Raw genomic sequence first — 20,630 nt, 5'->3', positions numbered from 1 at the left:
CCGTCTGTATCTAATAGAGCAGATGTAGTCTGATGTGTGGGAGTCAGCCGTCTGTACCTAGTAGAGCAGATGTAGTCTGATGTGTGGAAGTCAGGACGTCTGTACCTAGTAGAGCAGATGTAGTCTGATGTGTGGAAGTCAGCCGTCTGTACCTAGTAGAGCAGATGTAGTCTGATGTGTGGAAGTCAGCCGTCTGTATCTAATAGAGCAGATGTAGTCTGATGTGTGGAAGTCAGCCGTCTGTATCTAATAGAGCAGATGTAGTCTGATGTGTGGAGTCAGCCGTCTGTATCTATGCAGATGTAGTCTGATGTGTGGAAGTCAGCCGTCTGTATCTAATAGAGCAGATGTAGTGTGATGTGTGGAAGTCAGCCGTCTGTATCTAATAGAGCAGATGTAGTCTGATGTGTGGAAGTCAGCCGTCTGTATCTAATAGAGCAGATGTAGTCTGATGTGTGGAAGTCAGCCGTCTGTATCTAATAGAGCAGATGTAGTCTGATGTGTGGAAGTCAGCCGTCTGTATCTAATAGAGCAGATGTAGTCTGATGTGTGGAAGTCAGCCGTCTGTATCTAATAGAGCAGATGTAGTCTGATGTGTGGAAGTCAGCCGTCTGTATCTATTAGAGCAGATGTAGTCTGATGTGTGGAAGTCAGCCGTCTGTATCTAGTAGAGCAGATGTAGTCTGATGTGTGGAAGTCAGCCGTGTGTACCTAGTAGAGCAGATGTGGTCTGATGTGTGGAAGTCAGCCGTCTGTACCTAGTAGAGCAGATGTAGTCTGATGTGTGGAAGTCAGCCATCTGTACCCAGTAGAGCAGATGTGGTCTGATGTGTGGAAGCCAGCCGTCTGTATCTATTAGAGCAGATGTAGTCTGATGTGTGGAAGTCAGGACGTCTGTATCTATTAGAGCAGATGTAGTCTGATGTGTGGAAGTCAGGACGTCTGTATCTAATAGAGCAGATGTAGTCTGATGTGTGGAAGTCAGCCATCTGTATCTAATAGAGCAGATGTAGTCTGATGTGTGGGAGTCAGCCGTCTGTACCTAGTAGAGCAGATGTAGTCTGATGTGTGGAAGTCAGCCGTCTGTATCTATTAGAGCAGATGTGGTCTGATGTGTGGAATTCAGCCGTCTGTATCTAATAGAGCAGATGTAGTCTGATGTGTGGAAGTCAGCCGTCTGTACCTAGTAGAGCAGATGTAGTCTGATGTGTGGAAGTCAGCCGTCTGTATCTAATAGAGCAGATGTAGTCTGATGTGTGGAAGTCAGGATGTCTGTACCTAGTAGAGCAGATGTAGTCTGATGTGTGGAAGTCAGCCGTCTGTACCTAATATGCAGATGTAGTCTGATTTGTGGAAGTCAGATATCTATTAGAGCAGATGTAGTCTGATGTGTGGAAGTCAGCCGTCTGTACCTAGTAGAGCAGATGTAGTCTGATGTGTGGAAGTCAGCCGTCTGTACCTAGTAGAGCAGATGTAGTCTGATGTGTGGAAGTCAGCCGTCTGTACCTAATAGAGCAGATGTAGTCTGATGTGTGGAAGTCAGGAGAGCAGATGTGGTCTGATGTGTGGAAGTCAGCCGTCTGTATCTATTAGAGCAGATGTAGTCTGATGTGTGGAAGTCAGCCATCTGTACCTAGTAGAGCAGATGTAGTCTGATGTGTGGAAGTCAGCCGTCTGTATCTATTAGAGCAGATGTAGTCTGATGTGTGGAAGTCAGCCGTCTGTATCTAATAGAGCAGATGTAGTCTGAGGTGTGGTAGTCAGCCGTCTGTACCTAGTAGAGCAGATGTAGTCTGATGTGTGGAAGTCAGCCGTCTGTAGCAGATGTAGTCTGATGTGTGGAAGTCAACCGTACCTAGAGAGCAGATGTAGTCTGATGTGTGGAAGTCAGCCGTCTGTATCTATTAGAGCAGATGTAGTCTGATGTGTGGAAGTCAGGACGTCTGTATCTAATAGAGCAGATGTAGTCTGATGTGTGGAAGTCAGCCATCTGTATCTAATAGAGCAGATGTAGTCTGATGTGTGGAAGTCAGCCGTCTGTATCTATTAGAGCAGATGTAGTCTGATGTGTGGAAGTCAGCCGTCTGTATCTAATAGAGCAGATGTAGTCTGATGTGTGGAAGTCAGCCGTCTGTATCTAATAGAGCAGATGTAGTCTGATGTGTGGGAGTCAGCCGTCTGTACCTAGTAGAGCAGATGTAGTCTGATGTGTGGAAGTCAGGACGTCTGTACCTAGTAGAGCAGATGTAGTCTGATGTGTGGAAGTCAGCCGTCTGTACCTAGTAGAGCAGATGTAGTCTGATGTGTGGAAGTCAGCAGTCTGTATCTAATAGAGCAGATGTAGTCTGATGTGTGGAAGTCAGCCGTCTGTATCTAATAGAGCAGATGTAGTCTGATGTGTGGAAGTCAGCCGTCTGTATCTATTAGAGCAGATTTAGTCTGATGTGTGGAAGTCAGCCGTCTGTATCTAATAGAGCAGATGTAGTGTGATGTGTGGAAGTCAGCCGTCTGTATCTAATAGAGCAGATGTAGTCTGATGTGTGGAAGTCAGCCGTCTGTATCTAATAGAGCAGATGTAGTCTGATGTGTGGAAGTCAGCCGTCTGTATCTAATAGAGCAGATGTAGTCTGATGTGTGGAAGTCAGCCGTCTGTATCTAGTAGAGCAGATGTAGTCTGATGTGTGGAAGTCAGCCGTCTGTATCTAATAGAGCAGATGTAGTCTGATGTGTGGAAGTCAGCCGTCTGTATCTATTAGAGCAGATGTAGTCTGATGTGTGGAAGTCAGCCGTCTGTACCTAGTAGAGCAGATGTAGTCTGATGTGTGGAAGTCAGCCGTCTGTATCTATTAGAGCAGATGTAGTCTGATGTGTGGAAGTCAGGACGTCTGTATCTAATAGAGCAGATGTAGTCTGATGTGTGGAAGTCAGCCATCTGTATCTAATAGAGCAGATGTAGTCTGATGTGTGGATGTCAGCCATCTGTATCTATTAGAGCAGATGTAGTCTGATGTGTGGAAGTCAGCCGTCTGTATCTAATAGAGCAGATGTAGTCTGATGTGTGGAAGTCAGCCGTCTGTATCTAATAGAGCAGATGTAGTCTGATGTGTGGGAGTCAGCCGTCTGTACCTAGTAGAGCAGATGTAGTCTGATGTGTGGAAGTCAGGACGTCTGTACCTAGTAGAGCAGATGTAGTCTGATGTGTGGAAGTCAGCCGTCTGTACCTAGTAGAGCAGATGTAGTCTGATGTGTGGAAGTCAGCAGTCTGTATCTAATAGAGCAGATGTAGTCTGATGTGTGGAAGTCAGCCGTCTGTATCTAATAGAGCAGATGTAGTCTGATGTGTGGAAGTCAGTCTGTATCTATTAGAGCAGATGTAGTCTGATGTGTGGAAGTCAGCCGTCTGTATCTAATAGAGCAGATGTAGTCTGATGTGTGAAGTCAGCCGTCTGTATCTAATAGAGCAGATGTAGTCTGATGTGTGGAAGTCAGCCGTCTGTATCTAATAGAGCAGATGTAGTCTGATGTGTGGAAGTCAGCCGTCTGTATCTAATAGAGCAGATGTAGTCTGATGTGTGGAAGTCAGCCGTCTGTATCTAATAGAGCAGATGTAGTCTGATGTGTGGAAGTCAGTCTGTATCTAATAGAGCAGATGTAGTCTGATGTGTAGAAGTCAGCCGTCTGTATCTAATAGAGCAGATGTAGTCTGATGTGTGAAGTCAGCCGTCTGTACCTAGTAGAGCAGATGTAGTCTGAGGTGTGGAAGTCAGCTGTCTGTACCTAATAGAGCAGATGTAGTCTGATGTGTGGAAGTCAGCCGTCTGTATCTATTAGAGCAGATGTAGTCTGATGTGTGGAAGTCAGGACGTCTCTATCTAATAGAGCAGATGTAGTCTGATGTGTGGAAGTCAGCCATCTGTATCTAATAGAGCAGATGTAGTCTGATGTGTGGGAGTCAGCCGTCTGTACCTAGTAGAGCAGATGTAGTCTGATGTGTGGAAGTCAGGACGTCTGTACCTAGTAGAGCAGATGTAGTCTGATGTGTCGAAGTCAGCCGTCTGTAGCTAGTAGAGCAGATGTAGTCTGATGTGTGGAAGTCAGGACGTCTGTATCTAATAGAGCAGATGTAATCTGATGCGTGGAAGTCAGCCGTCTGTATCTATTAGAGCAGATGTAGTCTGATGTGTGGAAGTCAGCCGTCTGTATCTAATAGAGCAGATGTAGTCTGATGTGTGGAAGTCAGCCGTCTGTATCTAGTAGAGCAGATGTATGATGTGGAAGTCAGCCGTGTGTACCTAGTAGAGCAGATGTGGTCTGATGTGTGGAAGTCAGCCGTCTGTACCTAGTAGAGCAGATGTAGTCTGATGTGTGGAAGTCAGCCATCTGTACCCAGTAGAGCAGATGTGGTCTGATGTGTGGAAGCCAGCCGTCTGTATCTATTAGAGCAGATGTAGTCTGATGTGTGGAAGTCAGGACGTCTGTATCTATTAGAGCAGATGTAGTCTGATGTGTGGAAGTCAGGACGTCTGTATCTAATAGAGCAGATGTAGTCTGATGTGTGGAAGTCAGCCATCTGTATCTAATAGAGCAGATGTAGTCTGATGTGTGGGAGTCAGCCGTCTGTACCTAGTAGAGCAGATGTAGTCTGATGTGTGGAAGTCAGCCGTCTGTATCTATTAGAGCAGATGTAGTCTGATGTGTGGAAGTCAGGACGTCTGTATCTAATAGAGCAGATGTAGTCTGATGTGTGGGAGTCAGCCGTCTGTACCTAGTATAGCAGATGTAGTCTGATGTGTGGAAGTCAGCCGTCTGTATCTGAGCAGATGTAGTCTGATGTGTGGAAGTCAGCCGTCTGTATCTAATAGAGCAGATGTAGTCTGATGTGTGGAAGTCAGCCGTCTGTATCTAATAGAGCAGATGTAGTAGAGCTGATGTGTGTCTCTGTATCTATTAGAGCAGATGTGTCTGATGTGTGGAAGTCAGCCGTCTGTATCTAATAGAGCAGATGTAGTCTGATGTGTGGAAGTCAGCCGTCTGTATCTAATAGAGCAGATGTAGTCTGATGTGTGGAAGTCAGCTGTCTGTATCTAATAGAGCAGATGTAGTCTGATGTGTGGAAGTCAGGACGTCTCTATCTAATAGAGCAGATGTAGTCTGATGTGTGGAAGTCAGCCGTCTGTACTAATAGAGCAGATGTAGTCTGATTTGTGAAGTCAGCCATCTGTATCTATTAGAGCAGATGTAGTCTGATGTGTGGAAGTCAGCCGTCTGTATCTAGTAGAGCAGATGTAGTCTGATGTGTGGAAGTCAGCCGTCTGTATCTAGTAGAGCAGATGTAGTCTGATGTGTGGAAGTCAGCCGTCTGTACCTAATAGAGCAGATGTAGTCTGATGTGTGGAAGTCAGCCATCTGTATCTAGGAGAGCAGATGTAGTCTGATGTGTGGAAGTCAAGTCTGTATCTATTAGAGCAGATGTAGTCTGATAAGTCAGCCATCTGTACCCAGTAGAGCAGATGTGGTCTGATGTGTGGAAGTCAGCCGTCTGTATCTATTAGAGCAGATGTAGTCTGATGTGTGGAAGTCAGGACGTCTGTATCTAATAGAGCAGATGTAATCTGATGTGTGGAAGTCAGCCGTCTGTATCTAGTAGAGCAGATAGAGCAGATGTAATCTGATGTGTGGAAGTCAGCCGTCTGTACCTAGTAGAGCAGATGTAGTCTGATGTGTGGAAGTCAGCCGTCTGTATCTATTAGAGCAGATGTAGTCTGATGTGTGGAAGTCAGCCGTCTGTATCTAATAGAGCAGATGTAGTCTGATGTGTGGAAGTCAGCCATCTGTCTGATGTAGTCTGATGTGTGGAGTCAGCCGTCTGTATCTAGTAGAGCAGATGTAGTCTGATGTGTGGAGCAGATCTAATAGAGCAGATGTAGTCTGATGTGTGGAAGTCAGCCGTCTGTATCTAATAGAGCAGATGTAGTCTGATGTGTGGGAGTCAGCCGTCTGTACCTAGTAGAGCAGATGTAGTCTGATGTGTGGAAGTCAGGACGTCTGTACCTAGTAGAGCAGATGTAGTCTGATGTGTGGAAGTCAGCCGTCTGTACCTAGTAGAGCAGATGTAGTCTGATGTGTGGAAGTCAGCAGTCTGTATCTAATAGAGCAGATGTAGTCTGATGTGTGGAAGTCAGCCGTCTGTATCTAATAGAGCAGATGTAGTCTGATGTGTGGAAGTCAGCCGTCTGTATCTATTAGAGCAGATGTAGTCTGATGTGTGGAAGTCAGCCGTCTGTATCTAATAGAGCAGATGTAGTCTGATGTGTGGAAGTCAGCCGTCTGTATCTAATAGAGCAGATGTAGTCTGATGTGTGGAAGTCAGCCGTCTGTATCTAGTAGAGCAGATGTAGTCTGATGTGTGGGAAGTCAGCCGTCTGTATCTAATAGAGCAGATGTAGTCTGATGTGTGTATCTAATAGGATGTAGTCTGATGTGGAAGTCAGCCGTCTGTATCTAATAGAGCAGATGTAGTCTGATGTGTAGAAGTCAGCCGTCTGTATCTAATAGAGCAGATGTAGTCTGATGTGTGTGAGTCAGCCGTCTGTACCTAGTAGAGCAGATGTAGTCTGAGGTGTGGAAGTCAGCTGTCTGTACCTAATAGAGCAGATGTAGTCTGATGTGTGGAAGTCAGCCGTCTGTATCTATTAGAGCAGATGTAGTCTGATGTGTGGAAGTCAGGACGTCTGTATCTAATAGAGCAGATGTAGTCTGATGTGTGGAAGTCAGCCATCTGTATCTAATAGAGCAGATGTAGTCTGATGTGTGGGAGTCAGCCGTCTGTACCTAGTAGAGCAGATGTAGTCTGATGTGTGGAAGTCAGGACGTCTGTACCTAGTAGAGCAGATGTAGTCTGATGTGTGGAAGTCAGCCGTCTGTACCTAGTAGAGCAGATGTAGTCTGATGTGTGGAAGTCAGCCGTCTGTATCTAATAGAGCAGATGTAGTCTGATGTGTGAAGTCAGCCGTCTGTATCTATTAGAGCAGATGTAGTCTGATGTGTGGAAGTCAGCCGTCTGTATCTAATAGAGCAGATGTAGTCTGATGTGTGGAAGTCAGCCGTCTGTATCTATTAGAGCAGATGTAGTCTGATGTGTGGAAGTCAGCCGTCTGTATCTAATAGAGCAGATGTAGTCTGATGTGTGGAAGTAGACCTAGTAGAGCAGATGTAGTCTGATGTGTGGAAGTCAGCCGTCTGTATCTAATAGAGCAGATGTAGTCTGATGTGTGGAAGTCAGGACGTCTGTACCTAGTAGAGCAGATGTAGTCTGATGTGTGGAAGTCAGCCGTCTGTACCTAATAGAGCAGATGTAGTCTGATGTGTGGAAGTCAGCCATCTGTATCTATTAGAGCAGATGTAGTCTGATGTGTGGAAGTCAGCCGTCTGTACCTAGTAGAGCAGATGTAGTCTGATGTGTGGAAGTCAGCCGTCTGTCCTAGTAGAGCAGATGTAGTCTAAGTCAGCCGTCTGTAGAGCAGATGTAGTCTGATGTGTGGAAGTCAGCCATCTGTACCCAGGAGAGCAGATGTGGTCTGATGTGTGGAAGTCAGCCGTCTGTATCTATTAGAGCAGATGTAGTCTGATGTGTGGAAGTCAGCCATCTGTACCCAGTAGAGCAGATGTGGTCTGATGTGTGGAAGTCAGCCGTCTGTATCTATTAGAGCAGATGTAGTCTGATGTGTGGAAGTCAGGACGTCTGTATCTAATAGAGCAGATGTAATCTGATGTGTGGAAGTCAGCCGTCTGTACCTAGTAGAGCAGATGTAGTCTGATGTGTGGAAGTCAGCCGTCTGTATCTATTAGAGCAGATGTAGTCTGATGTGTGGAAGTCAGTCTGTACCTAGTAGAGCAGATGTAGTCTGATGTGTGGAAGTCAGCCGTCTGTATCTATTAGAGCAGATGTAGTCTGATGTGTGGAAGTCAGGACGTCTGTATCTAATAGAGCAGATGTAGTCTGATGTGTGGAAGTCAGCCATCTGTATCTAATAGAGCAGATGTAGTCTGATGTGTGGATGTCAGCCATCTGTATCTATTAGAGCAGATGTAGTCTGATGTGTGGAAGTCAGCCGTCTGTATCTAATAGAGCAGATGTAGTCTGATGTGTGGAAGTCAGCCGTCTGTATCTAATAGAGCAGATGTAGTCTGATGTGTGGGAGTCAGCCGTCTGTACCTAGTAGAGCAGATGTAGTCTGATGTGTGGAAGTCAGGACGTCTGTACCTAGTAGAGCAGATGTAGTCTGATGTGTGGAAGTCAGCCGTCTGTACCTAGTAGAGCAGATGTAGTCTGATGTGTGGAAGTCAGCAGTCTGTATCTAATAGAGCAGATGTAGTCTGATGTGTGGAAGTCAGCCGTCTGTATCTAATAGAGCAGATGTAGTCTGATGTGTGGAAGTCAGCCGTCTGTATCTAATAGAGCAGATGTAGTCTGATGTGTGGAAGTCAGCCGTCTGTATCTAATAGAGCAGATGTAGTCTGATGTGGAAGTCAGCCGTCTGTATCTAATAGAGCAGATGTAGTCTGATGTGTGGAAGTCAGCCGTCTGTATCTAATAGAGCAGATGTAGTCTGATGTGTGGAAGTCAGCTCTAATAGAGCAGATGTAGTGTGATGTGTGAAGTCAGCCGTCTGTATCTAATAGAGCAGATGTAGTCTGATGTGTGGAAGTCAGCCGTCTGTATCTAATAGAGCAGATGTAGTCTGATGTGTAGAAGTCAGCCGTCTGTATCTAATAGAGCAGATGTAGTCTGATGTGTGGAAGTCAGCCGTCTGTATCTAGTAGAGCAGATGTAGTCTGATGTGTGGAAGTCAGCTGTCTGTACCTAATAGAGCAGATGTAGTCTGATGTGTGGAAGTCAGTCTGTATCTATTAGAGCAGATGTAGTCTGATGTGTGGAAGTCAGCCGTCTGTATCTAATAGAGCAGATGTAGTCTGATGTGTGAAGTCAGCCGTCTGTATCTATAGAGCAGATGTAGTCTGATCTGTGGAAGTCAGCCGTCTGTATCTAATAGAGCAGATGTAGTCTGATGTGTGGAAGTCAGCCGTCTGTACCTAGTAGAGCAGATGTAGTCTGATGTGTGAAGTCAGGACGTCTGTATCTAATAGAGCAGATGTAGTCATGTGATCTATTAGAGCAGATGTAGTCTGATGTGTGGAAGTCAGCCGTCTGTATCTAGTAGAGCAGATGTAGTCTGATGTGTGGAAGTCAGCCGTCTGTACCTAGTAGAGCAGATGTAGTCTGATGTGTGGAAGTCAGCCGTCTGTATCTATTAGAGCAGATGTAGTCTGATGTGTGGAAGTCAGGACGTCTGTATCTAATAGAGCAGATGTAGTCTGATGTGTGGAAGTCAGCCGTCTGTATCTAATAGAGCAGATGTAGTCTGATGTGTGGATGTCAGCCATCTGTATCTATTAGAGCAGATGTAGTCTGATGTGTGGAAGTCAGCCGTCTGTATCTAATAGAGCAGATGTAGTCTGATGTGTGGAAGTCAGCCGTCTGTACCTAGTAGAGCAGATGTAGTCTGATGTGTGGAAGTCAGCCGTCTGATAGTAGAGCAGATGTAGTCTGATGTGTCTGTCAGCCTCTGTATCTAATAGAGCAGATGTAATCTGATGTGTGGAAGTCAGCCGTCTGTACCTAGTCAGATGTAGTCTGATGTGTGGAAGTCAGCCATCTGTATCTAGTAGAGCAGATGTAGTCTGATGTGTGGAAGTCAGCCGTCTGTACCTAGTAGAGCAGATGTAGTCTGATGTGTGGAAGTCAGCCGTCTGTATCTATTAGAGCAGATGTAGTCTGATGTGTGGAAGTGGAAGTCTGTATCTAATAGAGCAGATGTAGTCTGATGTGTGAAGTCAGCCATCTGTATCTAATAGAGCAGATGTAGTCTGATGTGTGGATGTCAGCCATCTGTATCTATTAGAGCAGATGTAGTCTGATGTGTGGAAGTCAGCCGTCTGTATCTAATAGAGCAGATGTAGTCTGATGTGGAAGTCAGCCGTCTGTATCTAATAGAGCAGATGTAGTCTGATGTGTGGGAGTCAGCCGTCTGTACCTAGTAGAGCAGATGTAGTCTGATGTGTGGAAGTCAGGACGTCTGTACCTAGTAGAGCAGATGTAGTCTGATGTGTGGAAGTCAGCCGTCTGTACCTAGTAGAGCAGATGTAGTCTGATGTGTGGAAGTCAGCCGTCTGTATCTAATAGAGCAGATGTAGTCTGATGTGTGGAAGTCAGCCGTCTGTATCTAATAGAGCAGATGTAGTCTGATGTGTGGAAGTCAGCCGTCTGTATCTATTAGAGCAGATGTAGTCTGATGTGTGGAAGTCAGCCGTCTGTATCTATTAGAGCAGATGTAGTCTGATGTGTGGAAGTCAGCCGTCTGTATCTAATAGAGCAGATGTAGTCTGATGTGTGGAAGTCAGCCGTCTGTATCTAATAGAGCAGATGTAGTCTGATGTGTGGAAGTCAGCCGTCTGTATCTAATAGAGCAGATGTAGTCTGATGTGTGGAAGTCAGCCGTCTGATCTAATAGAGCAGATGTAGTCTGATGTGTGAGTCAGCCGTCTGTATCTAATAGAGCAGATGTAGTCTGATGTGTGGAAGTCAGCCGTCTGTATCTAATAGAGCAGATGTAGTCTGATGTGTGAGAGCAGATGCAGATGTAGTCTGATGTGTGGAAGTCAGCCGTCTGTACCTAATAGAGCAGATGTAGTCTGATGTGTGGAAGTCAGCCGTCTGTATCTATTAGAGCAGATGTAGTCTGATGTGTGGAAGTCAGGACGTCTGTATCTAATAGAGCAGATGTAATCTGATGTGTGGAAGTCAGCCGTCTGTATCTAATAGAGCAGATAATAGAGTATCAGATGTAGTCTGATGTCTAGTAGAGCAGATGTGTGGAAGTCAGCCGTCTGTACCTAGTAGAGCAGATGTAGTCTGATGTGTGGGAAGTCAGCCATCTGTACCCAGTAGAGCAGATGTGGTCTGATGTGTGGAAGTCAGCCGTCTGTATCTATTAGAGCAGATGTAGTCTGATGTGTGGAAGTGTCTGATGTGTGGAAGTCAGGACGTCTGTATCTAATAGAGCAGATGTAGTCTGATGTGTGGAAGTCAGCCGTCTGTATCTAATAGAGCAGATGTAGTCTGATGTGTGGAAGTCAGCCGTCTGTACTAGTAGAGCAGATGTAGTCTGATGTGTGGAAGTCAGCCAGTCTGTAATTAGAGCAGATGTAGTCTGATGTGTGGAAGTCAGGGCGTCTGTATCTAATAGAGCAGATGTAGTCTGATGTGTGAAGTCAGCCGTCTGTATCTAATAGAGCAGATGTAGTCTGATGTGTGAAGTCAGCCGTCTGTATCTAATAGAGCAGATGTAGTCTGATGTGGTGAAGTCAGCTGTCTGTATCTAATAGAGCAGATGTAGTCTGAGATGTCAGTCTGTATCTAATAGAGCAGATGTAGTCTGATATGTGGAAGTCAGCCGTCTGTATCTAATAGAGCAGATGTAGTCTGATGTGTGGAAGTCAGCCGTCTGTATCTATTAGAGCAGATGTAGTCTGATGTGTGGAAGTCAGCCGTCTCTATCTAATAGAGCAGATGTAGTGTGATGTGTGGAAGTCAGCCGTCTGTATCTAATAGAGCAGATGTAGTCTGATGTGTGGAAGTCAGCTGTCTGTATCTAATAGAGCAGATGTAGTCTGATGGCGTGGAAGTCAACCGTCTGTATCTAATAGAGCAGATGTAGTGTGATGTGTGGAAGTCAGCCGTCTGTATCTAGTAGAGCAGATGTAGTCTGATGTGTGGAAGTCAGCCGTCTGTATCTAATAGAGCAGATGTAGTCTGATGTGTAGAAGTCAGCCGTCTGTATCTAATAGAGCAGATGTAGTCTGATGTGTGTGAGTCAGCCGTCTGTACCTAGTAGAGCAGATGTAGTCTGAGGTGTGGAAGTCAGCTGTCTGTACCTAATAGAGCAGATGTAGTCTGATGTGTGGAAGTCAGCCGTCTGTATCTATTAGAGCAGATGTAGTCTGATGTGTGGAAGTCAGGACGTCTGTATCTAATAGAGCAGATGTAATCTGATGTGTGGAAGTCAGCCGTCTGTATCTAATAGAGCAGATGTAGTCTGATGTGTGGAAGTCAGCCGTCTGTATCTAATAGAGCAGATGTAGTCTGATGTGGAAGTCAAATGTCTGTATCTAATAGAGCAGATGTAGTCTGATGTGTGGAAGAGCAGATGTAGTCTGATGTGTGGAAGTCAGCCGTCTGTATCTAGTAGAGCAGATGTAGTCTGATGTGTGGAAGTCAGCCGTGTGTACCTAGTAGAGCAGATGTGGTCTGATGTGTGAAGTCAGCCGTCTGTACCTAGTAGAGCAGATGTAGTCTGATGTGTGGGAAGTCAGCCATCTGTACCCAGTAGAGCAGATGTGGTCTGATGTGTGGAAGCCAGCCGTCTGTATCTATTAGAGCAGATGTAGTCTGATGTGTGGAAGTCAGGACGTCTGTATCTATTAGAGCAGATGTAGTCTGATGTGTGGAAGTCAGGACGTCTGTATCTAATAGAGCAGATGTAGTCTGATGTGTGGAAGTCAGCCATCTGTATCTAATAGAGCAGATGTAGTCTGATGTGTGGGAGTCAGCCGTCTGTACCTAGTAGAGCAGATGTAGTCTGATGTGTGGAAGTCAGCCGTCTGTATCTATTAGAGCAGATGTGGTCTGATGTGTGGAATTCAGCCGTCTGTATCTAATAGAGCAGATGTAGTCTGATGTGTGGGAGTCAGCCGTCTGTACCTAGTAGAGCAGATGTAGTCTGATGTGTGGAAGTCAGCCGTCTGTATCTAATAGAGCAGATGTAGTCTGATGTGTGGAAGTCAGGACGTCTGTACCTAGTAGAGCAGATGTAGTCTGATGTGTGGAAGTCAGCCGTCTGTACCTAATATGCAGATGTAGTCTGATTTGTGGAAGTCAGCCATCTGTATCTATTAGAGCAGATGTAGTCTGATGTGTGGAAGTCAGCCGTCTGTACCTAGTAGAGCAGATGTAGTCTGATGTGTGGAAGTCAGCCGTCTGTACCTAGTAGAGCAGATGTAGTCTGAGGTGTGGTAGTCAGCCGTCTGTACCTAATAGAGCAGATGTAGTCTGATGTGTGGAAGTCAGCCATCTGTACCCAGGAGAGCAGATGTGGTCTGATGTGTGGGAAGTCAGCCGTCTGTATCTATTAGAGCAGATGTAGTCTGATGTGTGAAGTCAGCCATCTGTACCCAGTAGAGCAGATGTGTCTGATGTGTGGAAGTCAGCCGTCTGTATCTATTAGAGCAGATGTAGTCTGATGTGTGGAAGTCAGGACGTCTGTATCTAATAGAGCAGATGTAATCTGATATGTAAGTCAGCCGTCTGTACCTAGTAGAGCAGATGTAGTCTGATGTGTGGAAGTCAGCCGTCTGTATCTAATAGAGCAGATGTAGTCTGATGTGTGGAAGTCAGCCGTCTGTACCTAGTAGAGCAGATGTAGTCTGATGTGTGGAAGTCAGCCGTCTGTATCTATTAGAGCAGATGTAGTCTGATGTGTGGAAGTCAGGACGTCTGTATCTAATAGAGCAGATGTAGTCTGATGTGTGGAAGTCAGCCATCTGTATCTAATAGAGCAGATGTAGTCTGATGTGTGGAAGTCAGCCATCTGTATCTATTAGAGCAGATGTAGTCTGATGTGTGGAAGTCAGCCGTCTGTATCTAATAGAGCAGATGTAGTCTGATGTGTGAAGTCAGCCATCTGTATCTAATAGAGCAGATGTAGTCTGATGTGTGGGAGTCAGCCGTCTGTACCTAGTAGAGCAGATGTAGTCTGATGTGTGGAAGTCAGGACGTCTGTACCTAGTAGAGCAGATGTAGTCTGATGTGTGGAAGTCAGCCGTCTGTACCTAGTAGAGCAGATGTAGTCTGATGTGTGGAAGTCAGCAGTCTGTATCTAATAGAGCAGATGTAGTCTGATGTGTGGAAGTCAGCCGTCTGTATCTAATAGAGCAGATGTAGTCTGATGTGTGGAAGTCAGCCGTCTGTATCTATTAGAGCAGATTTAGTCTGATGTGTGGAAGTCAGCCGTCTGTATCTAATAGAGCAGATGTAGTGTGATGTGTGGAAGTCAGCCGTCTGTATCTAATAGAGCAGATGTAGTCTGATGTGTGGAAGTCAGCCGTCTGTATCTAATAGAGCAGATGTAGTCTGATGTGTGAAGTCAGCCGTCTGTACCTAATAGAGCAGATGTAGTCTGATGTGTGAAGTCAGCCGTCTGTATCTAATAGAGCAGATGTAGTCTGATGTGTGGAAGTCAGCAGTCTGTATCTAGAGCAGATGTAGTCTGATGTGTGGAAGTCAGCCGTCTGTATCTATTAGAGCAGATGTAGTCTGATGTGTGGAAGTCAGCCGTCTGTACCTAGTAGCAGATGTAGTCTGATGTGTGGAAGTCAGCCGTCTGTATCTATTAGAGCAGATGTAGTCTGATGTGTGGAAGTCAGGACGTCTGTATCTAATAGAGCAGATGTAGTCTGATGTGTGGAAGTCAGCCATCTGTATCTAATAGAGCAGATGTAGTCTGATGTGTGGATGTCAGCCGTCTGTATCTATTAGAGCAGATGTAGTCTGATGTGTGGAAGTCAGCCGTCTGTATCTAATAGAGCAGATGTAGTCTGATGTATCTAATAGAGCAGATGTAGTCTGATGTGTGGAGTCAGCCGTCTGTACCTAGTAGAGCAGATGTAGTCTGATGTGTGGAAGTCAGGACGTCTGTACCTAGTAGAGCAGATGTAGTCTGATGTGTGGAAGTCAGCCGTCTGTACCTAGTAGAGCAGATGTAGTCTGATGTGTGGAAGTCAGCAGTCTGTATCTAATAGAGCAGATGTAGTCTGATGTGTGGAAGTCAGCCGTCTGTATCTAATAGAGCAGATGTAGTCTGATGTGTGGAAGTCAGCCGTCTGTATCTATTAGAGCAGATTTAGTCTGATGTGTGAAGTCAGTCTGTATCTAATAGAGCAGATGTAGTGTGATGTGTGGAAGTCAGCCGTCTGTATCTAATAGAGCAGATGTAGTCTGATGTGTGGAAGTCAGCCGTCTGTATCTAATAGAGCAGATGTAGTCTGATGTGTGGAAGTCAGCCGTCTGTATCTAATAGAGCAGATGTAGTGTGATGTGTGGAAGTCAGCCGTCTGTATCTAATAGAGCAGATGTAGTCTGATGTGTGGAAGTCAGCCGTCTGTATCTAATAGAGCAGATGTAGTCTGATGTGTGGAAGTCAGCCGTCTGTATCTAATAGAGCAGATGTAGTCTGATGTGTGAGTCAGCCGTCTGTAACTAGTAGAGCAGATGTAGTCTGAGGTGTGGAAGTCAGCTGTCTGTACCTAATAGAGCAGATGTAGTCTGATGTGTGGAAGTCAGCCGTCTGTATCTATTAGAGCAGATGTAGTCTGATGTGTGGAGTCTGACGTCTCTATCTAATAGAGCAGATGTAGTCTGATGTGTGGAAGTCAGCCATATGTATCTAATAGAGCAGATGTAGTCTGATGTGTGGAGTCAGCCGTCTGTACCTAGTAGAGCAGATGTAGTCTGATCTGTGGAAGTCAGGAGTCTGTACCTAGTAGAGCAGATGTAGTCTGATGTGTGAAGTCAGCCGTCTGTACCTAGTAGAGCAGATGTAGTCTGATGTGTGGAAGTCAGGATCTGTATCTAATAGAGCAGATGTGTCTGATGCGTGGAAGTCAGCCGTCTGTATCTATTAGAGCAGATGTAGTCTGATGTGTGGAAGTCAGCCGTCTGTATCTAATAGAGCAGATGTAGTCTGATGTGTGGAAGTCAGCCGTCTGTATCTAGTAGAGCAGATGTAGTCTGATGTGTGAAGTCAGCCGTGTGTACCTAGTAGAGCAGATGTGTCTGATGTGTGGAAGTCAGCCGTCTGTATCTAGTAGAGCAGATGTAGTCTGATGTGTGGAAGTCAGCCATCTGTACCCAGTAGAGCAGATGTAGTCTGATGTGTGGAAGTCAGCCGTCTGTATCTATTAGAGCAGATGTAGTCTGATGTGTGGAAGTCAGGGCGTCTGTATCTATTAGAGCAGATCTGTGTGTCTCAGACGTCTGTATCTAATAGAGCAGATGTAGTCTGATGTGTGGAAGTCAGCCATCTGTATCTAATAGAGCAGATGTAGTCTGATGTGTGGAGTCAGCCGTCTGTACCTAGTAGAGCAGATGTAGTCTGATGTGTGAAGTCAGCCGTCTGTATCTATTAGAGCAGATGTAGTCTGATGTGTGGAAGTCAGGACGTCTGTATCTAATAGAGCAGATGTAGTCTGATGTGTGGAGTCAGCCGTCTGTACCTAGTAGAGCAGATGTAGTCTGATGTGTGGAAGTCAGCCGTCTGTATCTAATAGATGCAGATGTGTCTGTATCTAATAGATGTGTCTGGAAGTCAGCCGTCTGTATCTAATAGAGCAGATGTAGTCTGATGTGTGGAAGTCAGCCGTCTGTATCTAATAGAGCAGATGTAGTCAGATGTGTGGAAGTCAGCCCGTGTGTGCAGATGTAGTCTGATGTGTGGAAGTCAGTCTCTCTATCTAATAGAGCAGATGTAGTCTGATGTGTGGAGTCAGCCGTCTGTACCTAGTAGAGCAGATGTAGTCTGATGTGTGGAAGTCAGCCGTCTGTATCTAATAGAGCAGATGTAGTCTGATGTGTGGAAGTCAGGACGTCTGTACCTAGTAGAGCAGATGTAGTCTGATGTGTGGAAGTCAGCCGTCTGTACCTAATATGCAGATGTAGTCTGATTTGTGGAAGTCAGCCATCTGTATCTATTAGAGCAGATGTAGTCTGATGTGTGGAAGTCAGCCGTCTGTACCTAGTAGAGCAGATGTAGTCTGATGTGTGAAGTCAGCCGTCTGTACCTAGTAGAGCAGATGTAGTCTGAGGTGTGGTAGTCAGCCGTCTGTACCTAATAGAGCAGATGTAGTCTGATGTGTGGAAGTCAGCCATCTGTACCCAGGAGAGCAGATGTGGTCTGATGTGTGGAAGTCAGCCGTCTGTATCTATTAGAGCAGATGTAGTCTGATGTGTGGAAGTCAGCCATCTGTACCCAGTAGAGCAGATGTGGTCTGATGTGTGGAAGTCAGCCGTCTGTATCTATTAGAGCAGATGTAGTCTGATGTGTGGAAGTCAGGACGTCTGTATCTAATAGAGCAGATGTAATCTGATGTGTGGAAGTCAGCCGTCTGTACCTAGTAGAGCAGATGTAGTCTGATGTGTGGAAGTCAGCTGTCTGTATCTAATAGAGCAGATGTAGTCTGATGTGTGGAAGTCTGTATCAATAGAGCAGATGTAGTCTGATATGTGGAAGTCAGCCGTCTGTATCTAATAGAGCAGATGTAGTCTGATGTGTGGAAGTCAGCCGTCTGTATCTATTAGAGCAGATGTAGTCTGATGTGTGGAAGTCAGCCGTCTCTATCTAATAGAGCAGATGTAGTCTGATGTGTGGGAGTCAGCCGTCTGTACCTAGTAGAGCAGATGTAGTCTGATGTGTGGAAGTCAGCCGTCTGTATCTAATAGAGCAGATGTAGTCTGATGTGTGGAAGTCAGGACGTCTGTACCTAGTAGAGCAGATGTAGTCTGATGTGTGGAAGTCAGCCGTCTGTACCTAATATGCAGATGTAGTCTGATTTGTGGAAGTCAGCCATCTGTATCTATTAGAGCAGATGTAGTCTGATGTGTGGAAGTCAGCCGTCTGTACCTAGTAGAGCAGATGTAGTCTGATGTGTGAAGTCAGCCGTCTGTACCTAGTAGAGCAGATGTAGTCTGATGTGTGGAAGTCAGCCGTCTGTACCTAATAGAGCAGATGTAGTCTGATGTGTGGAAGTCAGCCATCTGTACCCAGGAGAGCAGATGTGGTCTGTGTGAAGTCAGCCGTCTGTATCTATTAGAGCAGATGTAGTCTGATGTGTGGAAGTCAGCCATCTGTACCTAGTAGAGCAGATGTAGTCTGATGTGTGGAAGTCAGCCGTCTGTATCTATTAGAGCAGATGCAGATGTGTGGAAGTCAGGACGTCTGTATCTAATAGGAAGTCTGATGCCGTCTATCTGTACCTAGTAGAGCAGATGTAGTCTGATGTGTGGAAGTCAGCCGTCTGTATCTATTAGAGCAGATGTAGTCTGATGTGTGGAAGTCAGCCGTCTGTACCTAGTAGAGCAGATGTAGTCTGATGTGTGGAAGTCAGCCGTCTGTATCTATTAGAGCAGATGTAGTCTGATGTGTGGAAGTCAGGATCTGTATCTAATAGAGCAGATGTAGTCTGATGTGTGGAAGTCAGCCATCTGTATCTAATAGAGCAGATGTAGTCTGATGTGTGGATGTCAGCCATCTGTATCTATTAGAGCAGATGTAGTCTGATGTGTGGAAGTCAGCCGTCTGTATCTAATAGAGCAGATGTAGTCTGATGTGTGGAAGTCAGCCGTCTGTATCTAATAGAGCAGATGTAGTCTGATGTGTGGGAGTCAGCCGTCTGTACCTAGTAGAGCAGATGTAGTCTGATGTGTGGAAGTCAGGACGTCTGTACCCAGTAGAGCAGATGTGGTCTGATGTGTGGAAGTCAGCCGTCTGTACCTAGTAGAGCAGATGTAGTCTGATGTGTGGAAGTCAGCAGTCTGTATCTAATAGAGAGATGTAGTCTGATGTGTGGAAGTCAGCCGTCTGTATCTAATAGAGCAGATGTAGTCTGATGTGTGGAAGTCAGCGTCTGTATCTAATAGAGCAGATGTAGTCTGATGTGTGGAAGTCAGCCATCTGTATCTAATAGAGCAGATGTAGTCTGATGTGTGAAGTCAGCCGTCTGTATCTAATAGAGCAGATGTAGTCTGATGTGTGGAAGTCAGCCGTCTGTATCTAATAGAGCAGATGTAGTCTGATGTGTGGAAGTCAGCCGTCTGTATCTAATAGAGCAGATGTAGTCTGATGTGTGGAAGTCAGCCGTCTGTATCTAATAGAGCAGATGTAGTCTGATGTGTGAAGTCAGCCGTCTGTATCTAATAGAGCAGATGTAGTCTGATGTGTAGAAGTCAGCCGTCTGTATCTAATAGAGCAGATGTAGTCTGATGTGTGGAAGTCAGGACGTCTGTACCTAGTAGAGCAGATGTAGTCTGATGTGTGGAAGTCAGCCGTCTGTACCTAATATGCAGATGTAGTCTGATTTGTGGAAGTCAGCCATCTGTATCTATTAGAGCAGATGTAGTCTGATGTGTGGAAGTCAGCCGTCTGTACCTAGTAGAGCAGATGTAGTCTGATGTGTGGAAGTCAGCCGTCTGTACCTAGTAGAGCAGATGTAGTCTGAGGTGTGGTAGTCAGCCGTCTGTACCTAATAGAGCAGATGTAGTCTGATGTGTGGAAGTCAGCCATCTGTACCCAGGAGAGCAGATGTGGTCTGATGTGTGGAAGTCAGCCGTCTGTATCTATTAGAGCAGATGTAGTCTGATGTGTGGAAGTCAGCCATCTGTACCCAGTAGAGCAGATGTGGTCTGATGTGTGGAAGTCAGCCGTCTGTATCTATTAGAGCAGATGTAGTCTGATGTGTGGAAGTCAGGACGTCTGTATCTAATAGAGCAGATGTAATCTGATGTGTGGAAGTCAGCCGTCTGTACCTAGTAGAGCAGATGTAGTCTGATGTGTGGAAGTCAGCTGTCTGTATCTAATAGAGCAGATGTAGTCTGATGTGTGGAAGTCAGCCGTCTGTATCTAATAGAGCAGATGTAGTCTGATATGTGGAAGTCAGCCGTCTGTATCTAATAGAGCAGATGTAGTCTGATGTGTGGAAGTCAGCCGTCTGTATCTATTAGAGCAGATGTAGTCTGATGTGTGGAAGTCAGCCGTCTCTATCTAATAGAGCAGATGTAGTCTGATGTGTGGGAGTCAGCCGTCTGTACCTAGTAGAGCAGTAGTCTGATGTGTGGAAGTCAGCCGTCTGTATCTAATAGAGCAGATGTAGTCTGATGTGGAAGTCAGGGCGTCTGTACCTAGTAGAGCAGATGTAGTCTGATGTGTGGAAGTCAGCCGTCTGTACCTAATATGCAGATGTAGTCTGATTTGTGAAGTCAGCCATCTGTATCTATTAGAGCAGATGTAGTCTGATGTGTGGAAGTCAACCGTCTGTACCTAGTAGAGCAGATGTAGTCTGATGTGTGGAAGTCAGCCGTCTGTACCTAGTAGAGCAGATGTAGTCTGAGTGTGGTAGTCAGCCGTCTGTACCTAATAGAGCAGATGTAGTCTGATGTGTGAAGTCAGCCATCTGTACCCAGGAAGATGTGGTCTGATGTGTGGAAGTCAGCCGTCTGTATCTATTAGAGCAGATGTAGTCTGATGTGTGGAAGTCAGCCATCTGTCTGTATGTAAGTCAGAGCAGATGTAGTCTGATGTGTGGAAGTCAGGGCGTCTGTATCTAATAGAGCAGATGTAATCTGATGTGTAGAGTAGAGCAGATGTAGTCTGATGTGTGAAGTCAGCCGTCTGTATCTATTAGAGCAGATGTAGTCTGATGTGTGGAAGTCAGCCGTCTGTATCTAGTAGAGCAGATGTAGTCTG

This window comes from Oncorhynchus nerka, unplaced genomic scaffold (assembly GCF_034236695.1).
Source record: "Oncorhynchus nerka isolate Pitt River unplaced genomic scaffold, Oner_Uvic_2.0 unplaced_scaffold_983, whole genome shotgun sequence".
NCBI lineage: Eukaryota > Metazoa > Chordata > Actinopteri > Salmoniformes > Salmonidae > Oncorhynchus > Oncorhynchus nerka.
This window is presented reverse-complemented; position numbering follows the sequence as displayed.